General features: G+C 49.8%; 2 long non-coding RNA genes across 4 annotated transcripts; both read left to right on the top strand.

The window, feature by feature from the left end:
* The first annotated feature begins 262 nt into the window (after positions 1–262).
* Positions 263–1,012, top strand: LOC123448607. Its single transcript, XR_006631858.1, has 2 exons — positions 263–539; positions 607–1,012. It is a non-coding gene; the product is annotated as an uncharacterized LOC123448607 (long non-coding RNA).
* A 501-nt stretch (positions 1,013–1,513) lies between these two features.
* LOC123448606 lies at positions 1,514–6,304 on the top strand. 3 transcript variants are annotated; one of them, XR_006631856.1, is made up of 5 exons: positions 1,514–3,589; positions 3,673–3,828; positions 3,989–4,140; positions 4,255–4,327; positions 5,492–6,304. It is a non-coding gene; the product is annotated as an uncharacterized LOC123448606 (long non-coding RNA). The 3 variants fall into 3 exon arrangements; XR_006631857.1 differs by having other exon boundaries at positions 3,986–4,140; XR_006631855.1 differs by having other exon boundaries at positions 3,948–4,140.
* Positions 6,305–17,655: the final 11,351 nt, after the last annotated feature.

Genomic DNA, 17,655 nt, shown 5'->3' with positions numbered 1-17,655 from the left:
TGCTTCAGGCGGTTTTATTCAATCCTAAAGAAATAGGTATTAGTTGTTATAATGGTTTGTCATATATTTAAATATCCATTGTACTCCAATGGCGGTGCGAAGTTCAAATAGATGTTGAAGAGGACATGAGGGAGGAGGGGTGGTGCTTTTCAAATAGAAAATTCATGATTCGAAAATCGACAATCTAACCCGGTGCAACGCATGGGCACTTTTACTAGTAATATGTAAAGATGTAAAGATAAAGATGTTCAGTAACCTGCGGGTGGGCTCGCTCAACACAGTTCCTGTCGCCTCGGACCATCCTCTCCGATGACGATTGCGGGGGCGGCGGCAGCAATGGCGACGGTGCCGGAGGGATGACCGGGTGGTGAGGGCCACTCCCCTCTCTCGTACGTGGAGTACTTCCCCCTTTCCCTCTTCATGCAGTAGCGACCAGGAGGCAAATTGGACACTGCAAGTCTACAACGATACGGTGCGAGCGCGGGGGCGGCAACGACCTTCTCCGGCATCCCTCTCCATCGCCGGCGGTCTTCTTTCTAGTAAGGTTTCCCTGCTCTTATACCTTTTCCTTTCCTCTTCAACGAATATCTGAATTTTTAGGGTTAGGTTTTTTTTGATTTTTTCGGAACGGGGCTAAGAAGGAGGAAGAAGTCCAAGAAAGGAGATGAATGGAAAGTGGGAGCTTGCATACTAAAGGGGGTGTTGTAGTAGACCTTCGCTCGGAAGTGAGATCAATTTGAGGAGGGGCTCAACGCTGCTGAGGAACAACACTCAAGAGTATCCTTTAAGATCCAGCCCTGTTTCTCGACATTCTTTTCTATATTGGATGAACTGTTCCTTCTTCCTTCTTTGGAGCTCCATTGCTACACAAAAAAGGAGCCATGTGCCCGTGTCCAGCCGTTTTCACTTCGTGGTATTGGGATGCTGCTACTGTATTAGAATGGTCATCCCATCATTGTGAATCTGTTGTATTGCAGAATAAGGCACAGAACGAAACCAGAATAAGGCACAATAAAACGTGGAAAAAGAAGCCACACACTGTGAGCAACTAAGAATCACTCCCCAAAAAGAAGCACAAATCATTCAAGCCAAGGAATTGTGAGTGGTCTTAATGCACAATGTCATTGACTTCATGGTCTCGAGTCCATCAAACCGCTGCCATCAGGTCTGATCATACCTCTAAATAATCTTGCAAAAGGACACAAATGTGTCTTTTCTTAAATGTTGACTCGTCCTGGACACTGCAAGTCAGGCTTCAGATTTGTTTAGGTGCAGACGTGAACACTAGTGAGGCATGGTGGCAAAACTAGCGAAATGGCAAGATGCATAATCTGGTTTTCCTTCGCCAATTGATGGAAACACTAACCTTCTGTCAAAGCACAACATACACCTACAGTACACTAACCTTTCTCACGTTTGGTTTTTTGCATTTTTACATTGAGCTTAAGGAAAATAATGAATGGTTAAGCACTTATTCATTCCTACTTTTGATATGTTGATACTTGACACACACTTAACATAAGGATGTAACTGGACATGCTCCTATTTTATGTCGATTTAACTGGTTGGAAACATTACATTGGTGGACACTGACCACTCCGAGCCTCTCAGTATTCATGGAAGCTGAGTTAGATTTATTTTAATTACCATGAGGTGGACCCACACCATCATCCAACCTGTCAAAGTTTGTTGATTTTTTTGTTTAACCCGCTCTCGGTCGAGGAGTAATCTTCTATAAGAGGAAAATTCTGGTTTTTTTGTTCAGGTTGTTGCTTGCTTTGTTTTTGTAGCATAAACCAGATGGGAATGTACTATTTTTGGCGAGTAATCATGCGATTCTAGCTAGGCTCTATCAATTTAATTTATTCCTCAGTCATGGATACTCTAAAGAAGATCCACACGGTCATTATTGCTTTGGACACTTATATACAGGAAGATGTTGACTTTGTTCACATTTAACCTATTTTCATATCTTACAGAGCAATCCATTCAAATATGGTTAATTTCCTCTTCCTCGTATATTTTTACCACTATACCACTAGCATAAATGTGCTTTTATTTAGTTCCATACTTCCATTTTATATTTGATTCATCTATAGTAAGCTTGGTGGGTTTGGCATTTTGCGTCACAATTATGTGTGTCTGGTCAATTATGTGTATCGTTTTGATGACTCTTTGGTGTGAGACAATGTCTTAAAAAGTTACAAGACACATAGTAGTTCAATGTGAACTCCCAGGATTGTATCTGGCACAATTTGATAAAAAGGCACGGTTTAGTGTGCATCGAAATAATAGTTACAGAGTTTGGCCTTTTGTCTTTTTTCTCTATATTTTTCATTCAGAACATGCAGCCAGCGTGTTATGGGTTCAGGTGATCCTGATGAATTTGGTACATTCAAAGTCCATCTGTGATGTCTTTGATTTCGACATGGTTTCCAGTTTAGGTTAGAGAAGCCTGTTAACCGTTCAAGTGTTATATGTGCTTGTGTGTTGGAGTTCTCTACCTATTTGTTGGTACACTTGTGAGAATATTCTGTTTTTCAGGTATCTGTTCTAGCAGATGATGGTTAATGTATGAGGGATAGAGATTAACGTCTTCGTATCTATGGTGGGCACTAGTAATTTTGAATTGAAAGTTTACACTTTTTTTCTAACAACCAGAAGCATTATTTAGGTTTTGGTCAGAAGAAAAGTGAACCTAAAGGGTGCAGTACTATTAATATGATACCATGTAGGTTATAGCTCATGGATAATAATGTTTCAGTCGCAGGAGAGCTTGCTGAACAGATGAAGTTGACGTTAAATCTTTGGTCACCTGCAAATTTAGCTGCTTGAAGATCAAGTTCGGCAGTAGTCAGTTTCCTGTTCGGTAGTATTCAGTTTTGCAATACAGTAGTGATTTTTTAATTTGTTATGCTGCTGCTTACTTAGTGCAAAGTGGCACTCAATTGTGTCCAAACGAATTTTATTTGTAATTGTAAGGATGTTTTTTATTATGCGAGATATTTCACAGAAGAATCTATTTATTATATCACTTTATTATTCTGTTGTTACCAAAATATTCATAGCGTATAGAATGAATTGCCTTTGTTTCTTTTGCCTACCAAAAATGCATCCCACGGAATCGTGATAATGGCCGATGTTACTTAAATCATTTCCATATTTCATTTTTACAAGGGACCTGGTGTAATCAGTCCAATAGAGCTAGTAAAAGAACTAACAAAAAATACTCCCTCCGTCCGAAAAAAGCTGTCCCCGGCGAAATTTTACGAAAACCCCCTCCCCCTTCCTCCGACAACGTCACAACCCTCCGCTCCTGCTCGGTCGCCTCGCCACGCGCGAGCCGCTTGCTCCGTCGCCTCGCCACGCACACCGACGAGGGCACCGGCCGCTTGCTCCGTCGCCCCGTCTCGCCGCCGTCTCCATCGCCTTGCCGACCGTCGACCGCCTTCCCCCGCTCGTCTCGCCTCTTCTCTTATTCCTCACCAGGAGCTCAAGATGGAAGGAGTCCCATTTTCTTCAAGCTCGCGATTTGCCGGCTCCGGCGACGGCGCTGCCCCGTGCATCCTCCGGCTCCGGCGAGGCTCCGGTAAGTCCCTGCACTCTTTCAAATTCAGTCAGCTCTTCCTCACCCCCATCCTCTCTTCCTCACCCATCCTCTCTCCCTCTCAGATCCACTACGCGGCTCTGCAGCTCGCTCGTGTATGGAGGGGCTAGTCGTAAGGTGTTTGGCTGAATGCGCAGCACAAGGATGCGGAGGTGGCGCCCCTGACGAAGGAGGAGGTTGGCCGGGCGACCTGGATGCTGCTCCACACCATCGCCGTGCAGGTGCTCTGTCTTTACTCGCTCTGTCAGTAGCACACCAATGTGCAGCAATTGATTTGTTCCCTAAAGTCCTAAAATACCCACCTTTCCTCATCCCTACCCGTCGATTCGGTGCCTTGTAGCGGCACAAATCCTCACCTGCCCGTCGATTTGGTGCTAGCAGCGGCGCAAATCCTCACCTGGCCGTCGATTCGCCGCCATTGTGAGGGTAGTGCACGAGGAGCAAAATTCCATGTTGGCAGGAGGAGAGCAGGGAAGAGCAAAATCTCACCTTTCTTTTTCTGGCGGAGATGAGGCGGCGCCTTCATAGTCCAGGTACTCCTCGTCAAGGGGGGATGGTGGTCTCTGTTGTGCAGGGGAGGTTGGCCAGAAACAAGTCGCTGACCAAATCTCTCTCTCTCTCTCCCTCTCTCTCTCTTTCATGTGAAGGAACTGCTCTACAACGGCAACTATGTGGTCGATGAGCTTGATCACTACAGGCTCCAGCAGAAGCTCCAACCAGGTAGTCCTGGTAACACGTTATTTCAGATCAAGTTATCTGTTGAACTGCTTGCTAATTGGTAATTCCGAATTCATTTTCTTGGTCCAGTCTTTTATCTTAGAGACATTGCTGGGCACGAATGGACATGGAACAGAACAAACTGTTGAGAGAAAATGTTGAATCGCCACTAAATCTTGCAGCAACACTGAATCTTATCTAGCTAAATTTAGTGTAAATTCAGTGTCAAAACATGTCTAAATTCAGTATCAAAACATTTCACTCCGGAGTAAGAGAAGGATTTTAGTTCTATTTATGAAAATATAAGAGGAACATTTTTTACTCCGGAGTGGCTGCATCTTTCAAATGTCTGGATGCAAAAGGGGTGATATGGTGCATCCAGGCAGATCTTGTGGTATCCATGGATAGTGTACTATGGAGTAATTGTGGATTCTAAATCCTTGAGTCTCTGCGTGCAACCTGCTGGTCTCATATGAGTCATGGGCATGCTTGATGCAGAATTGGCCAGTGTAATTTCAGTATGCATTCTTGTGTGGTACATAAACGGAGCATTCTCAAATTATTCAGTCAAAACATTACATGATGTTTTGGTGATCTTGTTTTGTAACTGTACCGAAGTGCTCTAGACACAATTTCTTTAGTAGATTCCCTGTAATAACGTAAGGATGTTATATTGGAGAACATCACAATCTTTCCATCACAAATTTGAAATGATTCTGGATGCACTTTCTTCTTTCTTCTTTCTAATCGTTGTTCCTGTACCAAACTGAATTGTTTCCAATAATTTAGAAATAAATTTGGAGAATATGATCATTTTATTTTACTGTACATTGGTTGCAACCGTCCAGCAGTTTTAGCAATTTCATTGTGTGCCTTCTTGCGAAGAAGGCGTCGAGCCGCGCCTGCGGCCAGACCGGGAACTGCAGTGTTGATAACTGTATTCTTGATCTGGAGTTCCTCCTACTCAATTACCACTTTTTACCATTGTTTTTGTGTTCAATTACCATTGTTGCTGTGTTAACTGAACCTGGATTCAGTTACCACTGTTGGTAACTGAACCTGAATTCTTCTTGTCTCTAGAATTACTGTCGATCTGCAACTCTTGATTTGTTGTTGCCCTTGTCGTTGATCTGATGTTCATCGTTTGTTTTTTGTGCCAATTAATAGAGGAGGCAATGACAGCTGCCACTGCTGCCAATCAACAGAAGAGGTGAGGACAGCCTGGGGCGGCGCTGGGTGAGGTGACGAGGTAGGAGCGGAGGGTGCTTGCTGCTGCCGAGGTACTTGGAGTTGACGCGGGGGGAAAAGAACCATCGGGGAGTCGTCAGAATTGATGACGAAGCGGACCGACAAGTCCCATGGCTCCACCGCTACCAACTACACTGTCGGGATGGCCGGGGCCGGAGAAGGGGAGGAGGACGAAGCAGAGCGGGCGGGGCGTGATTAACAGGGGCGGCGAGGCGGGCTCACGGGCGGTGCAGATTGAAGCGGCGGCGCAGGTGGGTGCGTAGGGCGCTGGCCGTGCGGCGGCTGTCGGCGATGGCTCGAGCTCGTTCCTGCAGCGGGCAATGGTGGAAGGAAGAAGAGGCAGGGGTGATTTGCAGGGATTTTAAGATCGTAAGGTTTTTTTTGCAACAACGAAAATGAACTAAGCGTTGGACAACTTTTCTCGGACGGAGGGAGTATGAAATAAGGATGCAGTCTTAAATCTAGAATTAAGAACGCCGTAAGATTACTTGAGTGGCTGTAAAACTAAATCAAGATGCGCCAGATTCGTTCCTCGCCTAAAGGGAGTAATTCACTCACATGGAAACTCTAAGATTACCTTGCACTTATTCTGTCTACGGTTCGTTCGGTACGACGACTGGTTCCTCGTTCCAGCCGTAATATTACCTCACAAGTGTGTTTTTTCTTACAGATTATGGATCTGAGTGTTGAACCGTTGTTGTATACTTGCATGTAATACTTATCTCTTCGTCAGTTGTAACAACCTGTACCTAGTCTTCATCCTGTACCTAGTCTCTTGGCTGATACTGGTAGATCTCACGAGACGTGCCCTGCATGTAGGTGTCGTCTTCCATATATATGTAACTGATAGGCTGTAACACAAATCAAGACAATACACATCCTTTAGTTTGGTAATCAGAGCCGGTTCTTCTGCTAACCGCGATGACTACGCCTCCTCCTTCCCCTACAGCCGATGCCAACTCCGCCGCCGCCGCCGCCGCCGCGGAGCTTCCTGCCGGCTCCATCGTTGAGACGCGTCCTTGCGCTCCGGCCTCCGACGAACCCACCACCCTGCCTCTTGCTGCCATCCCACCCAACCCCACTCTCCCCGCTTCCTCCTCCAACTCGCCTGCCTCCCTGCCAACCACCGTGACCGGCGTTGTTGATTTCAAACTCGCGTTGGACGGCACAAACTTCCAGCGCTGGCGCAACTACATCACCCTGCTCCTCGCGCGCTACCATGCGAAGGACCATGTCCAGGCGGCCTCGGTCCGTCGTCTAGATGACCCCGCGTGGCGTGATGACGACAACACCGTTGTCCTCTGGTTCTTCACCACCGTCGAGGGGGACCTCCTCGACATCGTCGCTCCTGCCGGATCCACCGCCTACACCATCTGGACGCAGATCCACGACTACTTCCTCACCAACGAGGCCGAGCACGCGATGCATCTTGGCCAAGAGTTCCGGGCGACGGTGGGCGGCGACCTGAGCGTCAACGACTACTGTCGTCGTCTTCAGGGCATCGCCGCTGCCCTCGCCGACGTCCACGAGCCGGTGAGCGACCGTACCCTCACGGTGCAGATGCTGGATGGCCTGGGATCCAAGTTTGCCATGCAAGCTGCGATCATTCAGTCCACGGTGCCTCTTCCCACCTTCCAGCAGGCTCGGTCCCGGCTCGTCCTCGCCGAACTCTCCATGGACCGGCGTGCCCGCACCGAGGGCTCTCAGGTCCTCGCCGTCCAGTCTGACGAGGGCGGCGCGGATCGTTCCGGCGCTCGTGGCGGTGGGCGCGGCGGTGACCGCGGCGGTGACCGCCCCGCTAACGGTGGAGGCGGGCGTGGTGGCCAGTTCGGCGCCAACCGCGCTCAGCGTGGCAACTGCGGGCGCGGGCGCGGTCGCGGCCGTGGCGACGTTCCTCCTGGTCGCGGTGCCGGCGCGACACCCTGGCTGGGCTACTTCGTGCCCGTAGGGGCGCCTTTCCCTCCGCCCCGCGCGCCCTGGATCCCGCCGAACTCGGCTGGTGTACTCGGTCCTCACCCCGGCGCCTCGACTCACGCATATCCGCTGCTGTTCTCCAACGCGCCTGCACCACCGCCACCAGCACCATACGCTGCGGCTCCTCCCAACCGGGACGCCTCGACCATGTTCCATGCGGCCCCGAGCTACGGCACCGCTTTCCCACCCAACGCCAAATGGATCATGGACACCGGTGCCGCGTCCCACATCACCGGAGATGCAAGTACCTTGTCCTCGTTTCATCCCCTTTTAGCGCCCTATACTCGTCATATCATTGTTGGTGATGGCTCTCGGCTCCCTGTGCTTGCTATCGGCACTTCCCATCTTCCCCCTAAACCTTTTTATCTTCGCCATATTCTCCTCTCTCCCAACATTGTCAAGAATCTCATCTCCGTCCGTAAGTTTACTCGTGACAATTTATGTTCTGTTGAATTTGACCCCCTTGGCTTTTCCGTGAAGGACCTAGCAACCAAGGAAGTGCTTCTACGGGTCAACAGTGATGGCGACCTGTACCCCTTCTCCGGCAATAACGGTGCAGCCACCACGCACACATTCACCATCTCCACGCATGATCTCTGGCATCGGCGGCTTGGGCACCCTAGTTCTTCCACTTTTTCCCGATTTTCTTTAGATTTTCTTACCACATGTAATAATGATGTCCGCCCCTCCCATCTCTGTAGTGCATGTCAGCTGGGAAAACATACCCGTCTCCCCTTTCCCACCTCCACCACCTATACCACTGCCCCATTTCATTTAATTCATTGTGATGTGTGGACATCCCTGGTTGTAAGCTACTCCGGGTACAAATATTACCTTGTCATTCTTGATGATTATACCCATTTCTCCTGGACGTTTCCGTTGCGTGCGAAGTCTGACATGTGTGATATATTACTTTGTTTCTTTCAATTTATCCTCACCTAGTTTGGCGTGCTCATTCGTTGTATGCAGTGTGACAACGGCGGGGAGTTTCTCACTACCTCGCTCCGTGATTATTTCTCCTCCCGCGGCGTCTCTTTCCGCCTCACCTGCCCCCACACTTCTCCGCAAAACGGTAAAGCCGAACGTCATCTCCGTACCACCAACGACGTCGTCCGCACCTTGCTACTACAAGCTGCCATGCCTCCTCCCTTTTGGGTTGAAGCACTCCACACCGCCACCACCCTCCTTAACATCCGTCCATCACGTGCCATTCACCACTTCACCCCCTACTTCTTGCTTTATGGCACGCCTCCCACATACTATCATCTTCGGACTTTTGGTTGCCTTTGCTTCCCCAACACTTCTGCCACCGCTCCCCACAAACTTTCTCCGCGCTCGACGCGCTGCGTTTTCCTTGGCTATCCACGCGAACAGAAGGGTTACCGTTGCTTCGATCTCGCTACCCGTAAGGTTATTATTTCCCGACATGTTACGTTCGATGAGCACATCTTACCCTTCTCAGAACCACTGGCCGCAAAGAATCCCTCCCTGGGATCTCGTTCCTCGTACCTGCCACTGGAACCAACCAATCCATGCAGCCAACCACCGCCTGCACCCACCCGACCTCACGTCCTGGCTCCCACCCTCCCATGCAGCCCACCACCACCTGCACCCGCCCCGCCATGCAGCCACCTTCCACCTGCACCCGGATCCCGCTCTCCTGCATGCGCTGCGGGGCCCTCCTCGCCATGCACACCGACGCGAAAATCTGTCGCTCCTCTCTCTCCCGCTCGCGTCACGGGGCCCACCTTCTCATGCACCCCGCCATCGCGCGCCTCGCCATGCAGCCACTCTCCGCCCGACTCGCCATGCAGCCGTCCCACCACTCGCATCCCAGGCTCGGGCCCTCCACCCGGATTCCCCTCGGGATCGCCCTCCCCACGCCGCCCATCTCTCTTTCCCACTCCTTCCCCGCCACGTTATCTCCGGTCTCCTTCGGCCGCAGCCTTGCCTCCGCGCGCCGTGCCCGTCTCTCCACCTGCCAACCCACATCGCATGCAGACGCGGCAAGACGGGGTACGCAATGCCTAAGCAGATCCTTGATCTCCACGTTGCCGATGCTCCTTCCCCCATCCCTTCCTCGTACCGCGCCGCACTCAAGGACCCGCACTGGCATGCCGCGATGCTTGACGAGTTTAACGCGCTAATTCGGAATGATACGTGGTCTTTGGTTCCTTGTCCTGCATGTGTTAACGTGGTGACTGGCAAGTGGATTTTCCGCCACAAACTTCATCCCGACGACACGCTGGCGCACTACAAAGCTCGATGGGTGGTACGCGGCTTCACGCAACAGCCGGGAGTTGACTACGGGGAAACATTCAGCCCTGTGGTCAAACCAGCCACCATCCGCGTCGTCCTCAGTATCGCGACTGCCCAGTCTTGGCCCATCCGTCAGATGGATGTCAAGAATGCTTTCGTCCATGGTGATCTTGCTGAGACGGTCTACTATCAACAACCTTCCAGTTTCGCTGATGCCACCGCTCCCACCCATGTCTGTCGCCTCAACAAGTCCCTATACGGGCTTAAGCAGGCGCCGCACACGTGGTTCCTTTGGTTCACTCGCTTCATTCACTCTCTTGGCTTTGAGTCCTCGAAGTGCGACACCTCGCTCTTCATCCTCCACCGTGGCGCGTCTGTTGCCTATCTCTTGCTATATGTAGATGATATCATACTCACTGCCAGCACCACCTCCCTGCTTCAGTCACTTGTCGCCGCCCTTGCCGCCGAGTTCTCCATGAGTGATCTCGGCGACATCCACCACTTCCTTAGGATTAACGTCCGCCGCTCTGCTACTAGCCTCTTTCTCTCCCAGGAGCAGTATGCTCTTGAGATCCTTGATCGTGCTTCCATGCTTAACTGCAAGCCCATTTCCACCCCCGTCGTCACTAGCAGTAAGATCTCCGCTGCTTCTGGAGTGCCCTACTCCGATCCCACCCACTACCGTCGCCTTGCCGGCGCTCTCCAGTACCTCACACTCACCTGACCTGATCTCTCGTACGCTGTACAGCAGCTCTGTCTTGTCATGCATGCCCCTATGGAGGGGCACTTCCAGCTACTTAAGCGGGTTCTTCGCTACCTTCATGGCACGACACATTACGGGCTTCAGCTCTATCGCTCGTCCTCGCACGATCTTATTGCTTATAGCGATACTGACTGGGCTGGCTGTCCTGACACCTGCCATTCTACATTCGGCTTCTGTGTGTTCCTCGGCGCCAACTTGGTCTCTTGGTCTTCCAAGCGACAACATACGGTATCCCGCTCTAGTGCTGAAGCCGAATATCGTGATGTCACTAACTGTGTGCTGAGTCGTGTTGGCTTCGCCAACTTCTCACTGAGCTCCGTCGTCCACCTTCTCGAGCTACCCTTGTGTACTGTGATAATGTGAGCGCTGTATATCTTTCGTCTAACCCCATTCAACATCAGCGGACGAAGCATGTGGAGATTGACTTGCATTTTGTTCACGATCATGTAGCCCTCGGTGAGGTCAAGGTGTTGCACGTCCCGACGGCCTCTCAGTTTGCAGATATCTTCACTAAGGGACTGCCGTCTTCGGTTTTTCGAGATTTTCGCTCTAGTCTACACGTCTTGCCTGGCGCCGTTTCGACTGCGGGGGGTGGGGGGGGGGGGAGGGGGGGGGGGGGGGTGGGGGGGGGGTGGGGGGGGGGGTGTTGAACCATTGTTGTATACCTGCATGTAATACTTATCTCTTCGTCAGTTGTAACAACCTGTACCTAGTCTTCAGCCTGTAACTAGTCTCTCGGCTGATACTGGTAGATCTCATGGGACGTGCCCTGCATGTAGGTGCCGTCTTCCATATATATGTAACTGATAGGCTGTAACACAAATCAAGGAAATACACATCCTTCAGTTCTGAGCGTGTTCACAGAAACTGACCGGGGCTCGGGTGAAGAATAAGAATTCCTCACCCAGGGTGACGAATAGCTCGACCCTATATATATATATATATATATATATATATATATATATATCGACTAGAATGACGTGTAGAATCACTTGGTCCAATTAATTTTTCTGTTTAATAAATACAGAATATGTTTAGTTCAGGTGTGGACCAATTTTGAAATTAACATGTGGGGTCATTTCAGAAAGTTGTATGTTGTTTCTGATTGCATTTAAAACGCCTAGATAGTATAGTTTAGTTATGCTTCACCTCTTGCCAAGTCACAACATTTAATATTGTCGTGTACCTAAACGGGAGTGACCTAAGTAATTCAAATGTGGAGTTTCGTTAATATGCAACTCGTTGCATATTGAGCTTTACTTAATGTGTAGAAGTTGACTGTTGTGTTGTGTTGTTTATTGCATAATTAAATGGACATGCATCATAATTGCTTGCACATTATGTCATGAATTTGTTGTGGTGTTCACCATGGTCATTTCCTTGTATCCGGATTGCTTCTTCTCTATAAAGTCCTGAAAGCATTTGGAGTGTGAGGATTCGTTCGACTATGTCATGTTCGTCTACTTCACAGATTGGTTCTTCTTCCAAGAAGGATCTCAGGCAAGATGATCATTTCCCTAGATACCACTATTATCATTGCTATGCTAGTTATCTTGTTTCTATCGCTATGTCTCGCTACCTACACCTATTATGTCAAGCCTCCCAACATTGCCATGAAAAGCCTCTAACCCTCCATGTCCCAACAAACCTTTGTTTGGCCATGTTACAACTTTGGTAGCCCTTCTTATAGAGTTTCTAGTTGCAGATGCAAGTTGCTTCCCATGTTGCAATATGGTTTCCTTGTTTTATCACAATATTACTGCTATTTAATTTCGTGCACATATGTACTTGGTAAAAGGTGTAAGGCTTGATTTTTTGCTTTGGTGTTTTGTTCCATCTTTGCCACCCAAATTACTTGTATGTCTTAGTTATGTTCCATACTGAGCGCTCCTAACATGTTTGGGGTTGTTATGGGCACCCCCTTGATTTTTGTTTTGGGATAAAACTCATCTGGCAAAGCCCAACATTGGTACTATATTTTTCCACATAATAATACTGAACATCGTAATTAAAGCATAGGGCGTCATGAACCCGAGGAGTAATTCAACATAGTACAGGGAGGGCCAGTGCTGATGGTGCTGGTCCTAAATAGAGCATTGTAAGGGCCCAACCCGAGGCAACTCGGGTGATTTCTATCAGGCCACTGTACGCGTTTCTCATCTGGTAGTGCCGTGAGAAAGATATATGTGCGGCTCCTATTCGGTCCTGGCATGCAGGGCGGTTTTGTTATATTTTTTTACCATTTTCGAACGTCTTGTGCACTGGGATATCGAGGATACCTTGGGTTGTCTCGAGGTTGATGTCTTGTTTCCAAGGCATTTTGTGGTAGTTTGTGATGGACGAGTTGGAGCACCCCTGCAGGGTTAAATCTTTCCGAGAGCTGTGCCCGCGGTTATGTGGCAACTTGGAAAATTTGTTTGACACCCGGTCATACTAAACTTGAAGAAAACTAAATTAAAATATGCCAACTGTGTGCGTAACTGTGTCTGTCTCTTCTCGTGAGTTCTAAATTTGAAATAGGATGCGGTGGGGTTATGTTTGACTCGTAAGTTGGTGTTTAGGATCATTTCTTGATCATTATTAGTTCACGTATGTTTATGCCTAGATCAACCCCTCTTGTTCTTGTACTCGTAAATTAGCCACTGAAATAAATGCTTAATGCTTGCTGCATCCTCACCACTTAACCATACCTCACCCATTAAGCTTTGCTAGTATTGATACCTTTGGAAATGATGGCTCATAGATAACAACAACAACAACAGTTGTATGTACAAGTAAAGCGATACTTTGATGTAAGCGCAATGATTGTTCTATTTGGATTTTCTTCTTCTTCTTCTTCATTGATCATAGGATGGGTTCCAGGCCGGCAGCCTGGGATAGCAAGGATGGACATCATTTTATTCTTTCGATTTCATCCATAGTCGTACCCTGCTCTTCTGAATGTTCCTTGAATGTATTGTTATATTGAGATGGCATGCTGTAGCTTGTGGCGAGTGTAAGCCAATTCCATATACTCATCTCTTCTGTACATGTACTTGTAACAATATACATTCTTGCAAAATGAAGAGATGCGTTTCTATCCCTATTGAGGCCCTCGAGCGAAAATAAGGATAGGATCACATCTTGGGCGTTACGAGTGGGTATTAGAGGATTACCAACCTAGGAGCCCCCTTGATTGATCAAACTTGGTCGAGTCGACTCTAGTAAAAAACTATTTTGAGTCTAGTTATATATCGGAGAGTAGGATTCTTTTTACACCTCTTCTATGCTCTCGCGAGGAATTTCGACGTAGAAATTTAAATTCTGCCACTCTTCTTACTCAAATTTTTTTTAGGATAACACGGGTCTATATGATGCCGATGTGGCGGAATTCTGACTTGGTGCCTCCTGTTATCGAGGAGTAGAGATCCAAGGGGTTTTCGACACATCATTATCATTCAACTTCCTTAGTATCTCAAGACACAGACATCCAAATGCTTCAATACTTTTCTTAGTGGCAAATAATGTCATGACTTTTCCCTAGTACTGGTGGAGATAGCTCGGATGATCTACCAAGTCTAGTATCATTGTTTCTTCGAAGGTCTGAGGTAGATGAATTTGTTGGACTTCTCGGATATGTGTTGATAGTTGCGGGAAAGGTCATGACCTCATTACATTGAGTAGGTTCCCGGACCTGCAACCTGATAGCATAACCAAGAAAGATTTCGTAAATTCTCAGGTGGGAATTCAAGTAGTTACCTAGGATTATCTTGCAACAAATGCATGATGTGTGGTTGTGGTTCGACACCTAGTGGTTTATTTGTTCACGGTCTTTTTTAGAGAGGACAGTCTCGGTATGTGTCGGTGCACTAACAATGGGGTACCTAGTGCCCCTGACTTATGAACAGGTGTCGGAAACACCACCTCTCAAGATCAACACCAACAGCCCAAGACGCACCAAGAACCCCTGGCATCTTGCGGGGGCGAAGGTGCAATCATCCTCACCAAGACCTGGCAAGGCGCCTCCCCGACAGGCGTGAGCCAGCCTGCCACAACTCCACCTCATCACTACACCAGTCACTTGTGGATGAGGCGTTGAGCCCCCAGATGACTAGGTGGCTCTCACTAGCTACATGGTGCCGAGCCGAAAGACAAGTTTCAACCTGTTGACACCCGTCCAGAAGCGTGTCAAGACCTCAAGCCATGGCTAGCTCATGGGTGGCAGAGCTCTGCCGGGAACGCATCCCCGCTCGCCACCTAGGACTGCATTTATGGCGCTCTATCTTAAGTGCCAGAGTTAGGTATGATAGTATTGTTAGATATCTGATGATGTGAGTTGCCACTTTGGACGCCCCTGGAGCTATAAAAGGAGGCCTGAGGCAACCTAGCAAAGGATTCAGATCTTTGGGCAATAGAGCGCTTAGAGATTCAACACATGGTACATTAGATCCCGCAGGAGTAGAGCCAAGTGTAAGCATATACATGTGCTATCTCTCCCCGACAACCCTTGCTAGGGTATAGCTCTATGCAAACTTCATCTTCCCCAATCAATCCATCAAAGCAGGAGTAGGGTTTTACGCTTCGTAGCGGCCCGAACCTGGGTAAAACCCCTGAGTCTCATCGCCGTGTTGTTTTCATAGTCTGTGCTCTTTGTGTGATACGACCTCCCCGCCGAACCACAAGGGGCCGAAAGGTCCCATAGGTAACCGTGTGCACACCTACAACAACATCTTTGGCATGCCAGGCAGGGGGGCTTCGTTCCCACAAACCTGAGGATACGAGCAGCATGCTAATATTCATCGTGACTTTATCATTTTCGTGATGGCTCCCAAGAAGAAGACCGACACAGGCACTCACCCTTCAACTTTGAAGGCCCGACGTTTGCAGCCGCGGATGTCGCCGGTGCCGCGGCGGCATCAGGCACCGTGGGCGAACCAGTCAGCGCAGGAGGCGCCGTCATCGTGTCCCCTGTGGTTGAAGCCCGAACGATGGGCGCCCAAGGCAAGCAATAGCGACGCCATAGCGAGCTCGCCCTGGTGCCCAAGCGAAAGGGACACTCAGGCCCCACACATCCACCGCATCGGTACCCACGCTCGCAACAGTGGCACCCAGTCCGAGGGAAACCACAGTCCTCCAGCTGCACCAGCGATGGGTGCGGGTGCTGGGTGCACACCTCGTCCAAAACAAGATGGAGTGCTAGGCGTGCCACGGATCCACGCGCCCAGGCTCCCCTAGGTTAGGCCACCACTTCGGTCGGCACACAGCGACACGGACGCGATGAGGCTCCTCGTGGTTCCACCAGGAGTTGACCCACATGGCAGTCCGCCTCTCTGCCCATGCGAAACACGTCTGCATAGGCAATGTCGCGGGCTCAGCTGCTGCTAAACTTCCCACCAGCGGCTGACAAGATGGACGAGTGGAGAGCTACAATCCAAAGTTTGACCGGCTTCGCTGAAGCCAGAAAATCGCAGCAAACAGGGCCGTCCCCTCGTCCACGAATGGCAACGGCGGCCCGAACAAACTGTCGGGGTGGGGAGGCCACGCCGACGGTGCAATCCCCTCCTTGACTGCAAGCTCAAGGACAGCCGCGACAAGTTCCGCGCACTGACGGGGCCGACGAGGCATCTATGGCCTCGACCAACCAGCGCGACCAGTGGCAGGTCCTGGAAGACCAGCGAAAGAAGGATGCATGCACCACCATCGAGCGACACCGGGGAGCACACCGTCAATCCGAAAAATGCGATGCTAGGAAACCCACGCCTAGTGCTGATGGAAACCAACCTTACGAGGCAGGGCGTCCCGCCTTCACTCGCGAGCTACGGCAGGTCCGCTGGACGTCGAGCCGAGCTTTCAAGCCCAAGTTGGCGGAAAAGTATGACGGGAAGGTCAACCCGGCGGAGTTATTGGGCATCTACACGATTGCCATCGAAGCCGTCGGAGGAAGAGATGAGAAGGTGCTCTCCAACTATTTCCCTTTGGCGCTCAAGCCAAATGTGAGATCGTGGCTGATGCACAGGCCAGAGAATTCCATTGTGTCATGGGCTGACATGTGCAACGATTTTGTTGGCGCCTTCGCGGGTGGCCACCAGGAGCTAGGACAGCTGAGTGACTTGAAGGACCTCTCGCAGAAGGAGGGTGAAACCTTGCAAAACCAAATCCAAAGTTTGAGAAAAGTACACCGCAACATTCCGGAGATACACCCCCAACCATGATTGCCACGTTCCACTCGTACATGGGCAATAGGAGGATGCAGGCCAAGATGAACGTCAAGCTCCCGAAGACCGTGAACGATCTGTACACGTTGGTGGACAAGTGTGCTCACGCTGAAGAAGGGAGGCGACTCCCCAAAGAGGAAGCGGGCATCAAGTCGACTCTAACGAGGATGACGATGCCCCTGGATCAAAGGGGAGGAACCGGGGGCGCAATAAGAAGCGCATGGGAAAAGCAGTGTTGGCCATCGAAAGCTCCGACAACCTCAGCGCCTGCAAGAAGGCAAAAGTCAAGACCCCTGGCAAGGGAGCTTCTTCATGCGCTGATTGCCGGGAGGTTGCCGCGAAAGATAAGGACGAAATGTCTGACAGGACATACTGCAAGATCCATCGCGCCAAGGGCCACAAACTCCACGAATGCCGCCAAGTCGAGTAGCTTGCTGAGAAGCAGAAGATTGAATACAAGAAGCGCGGCAAGGAGAAGGGCCAAGATAATGCTGTCGGGAAGGAAAATCCTGTCAGAGGCCGTGAGAGGAAAGAAGATGACGACGTAAGTGACAACGAAGACGTTGGAGAGGATTCCAGTGACAGGGACTTCCAGAAGGCAACCGATGCCATGTTTGTTGACGGGGGTGCGTCCTTGCACTCCACTTGCAGCCAGCTCAAAAAGTGGGTGCGCGAGGTTAACGCCATGGATTCAGTTGTAGAGTCTCGAAGACCACTCGAATGGTCCCGCACGCCTATCATCTTCGACACAGAGGATCACCCTGACAACATTACCGTGGTAGGGTGTTTGCCGCTATTGGTTTCCCCGACAGTCCAAAACCTCAAGGTTAGCAAGATGTTTGTTGACGACGGGGTAGGGATGAATCTTATTTCTCCCGAGGTGGTCAAGAGAC

This window comes from Hordeum vulgare, chromosome 4H, assembly GCF_904849725.1.
Source record: "Hordeum vulgare subsp. vulgare chromosome 4H, MorexV3_pseudomolecules_assembly, whole genome shotgun sequence".
Classification (NCBI taxonomy): domain Eukaryota; kingdom Viridiplantae; phylum Streptophyta; class Magnoliopsida; order Poales; family Poaceae; genus Hordeum; species Hordeum vulgare.
This window is presented reverse-complemented; position numbering and strand designations above follow the sequence as displayed.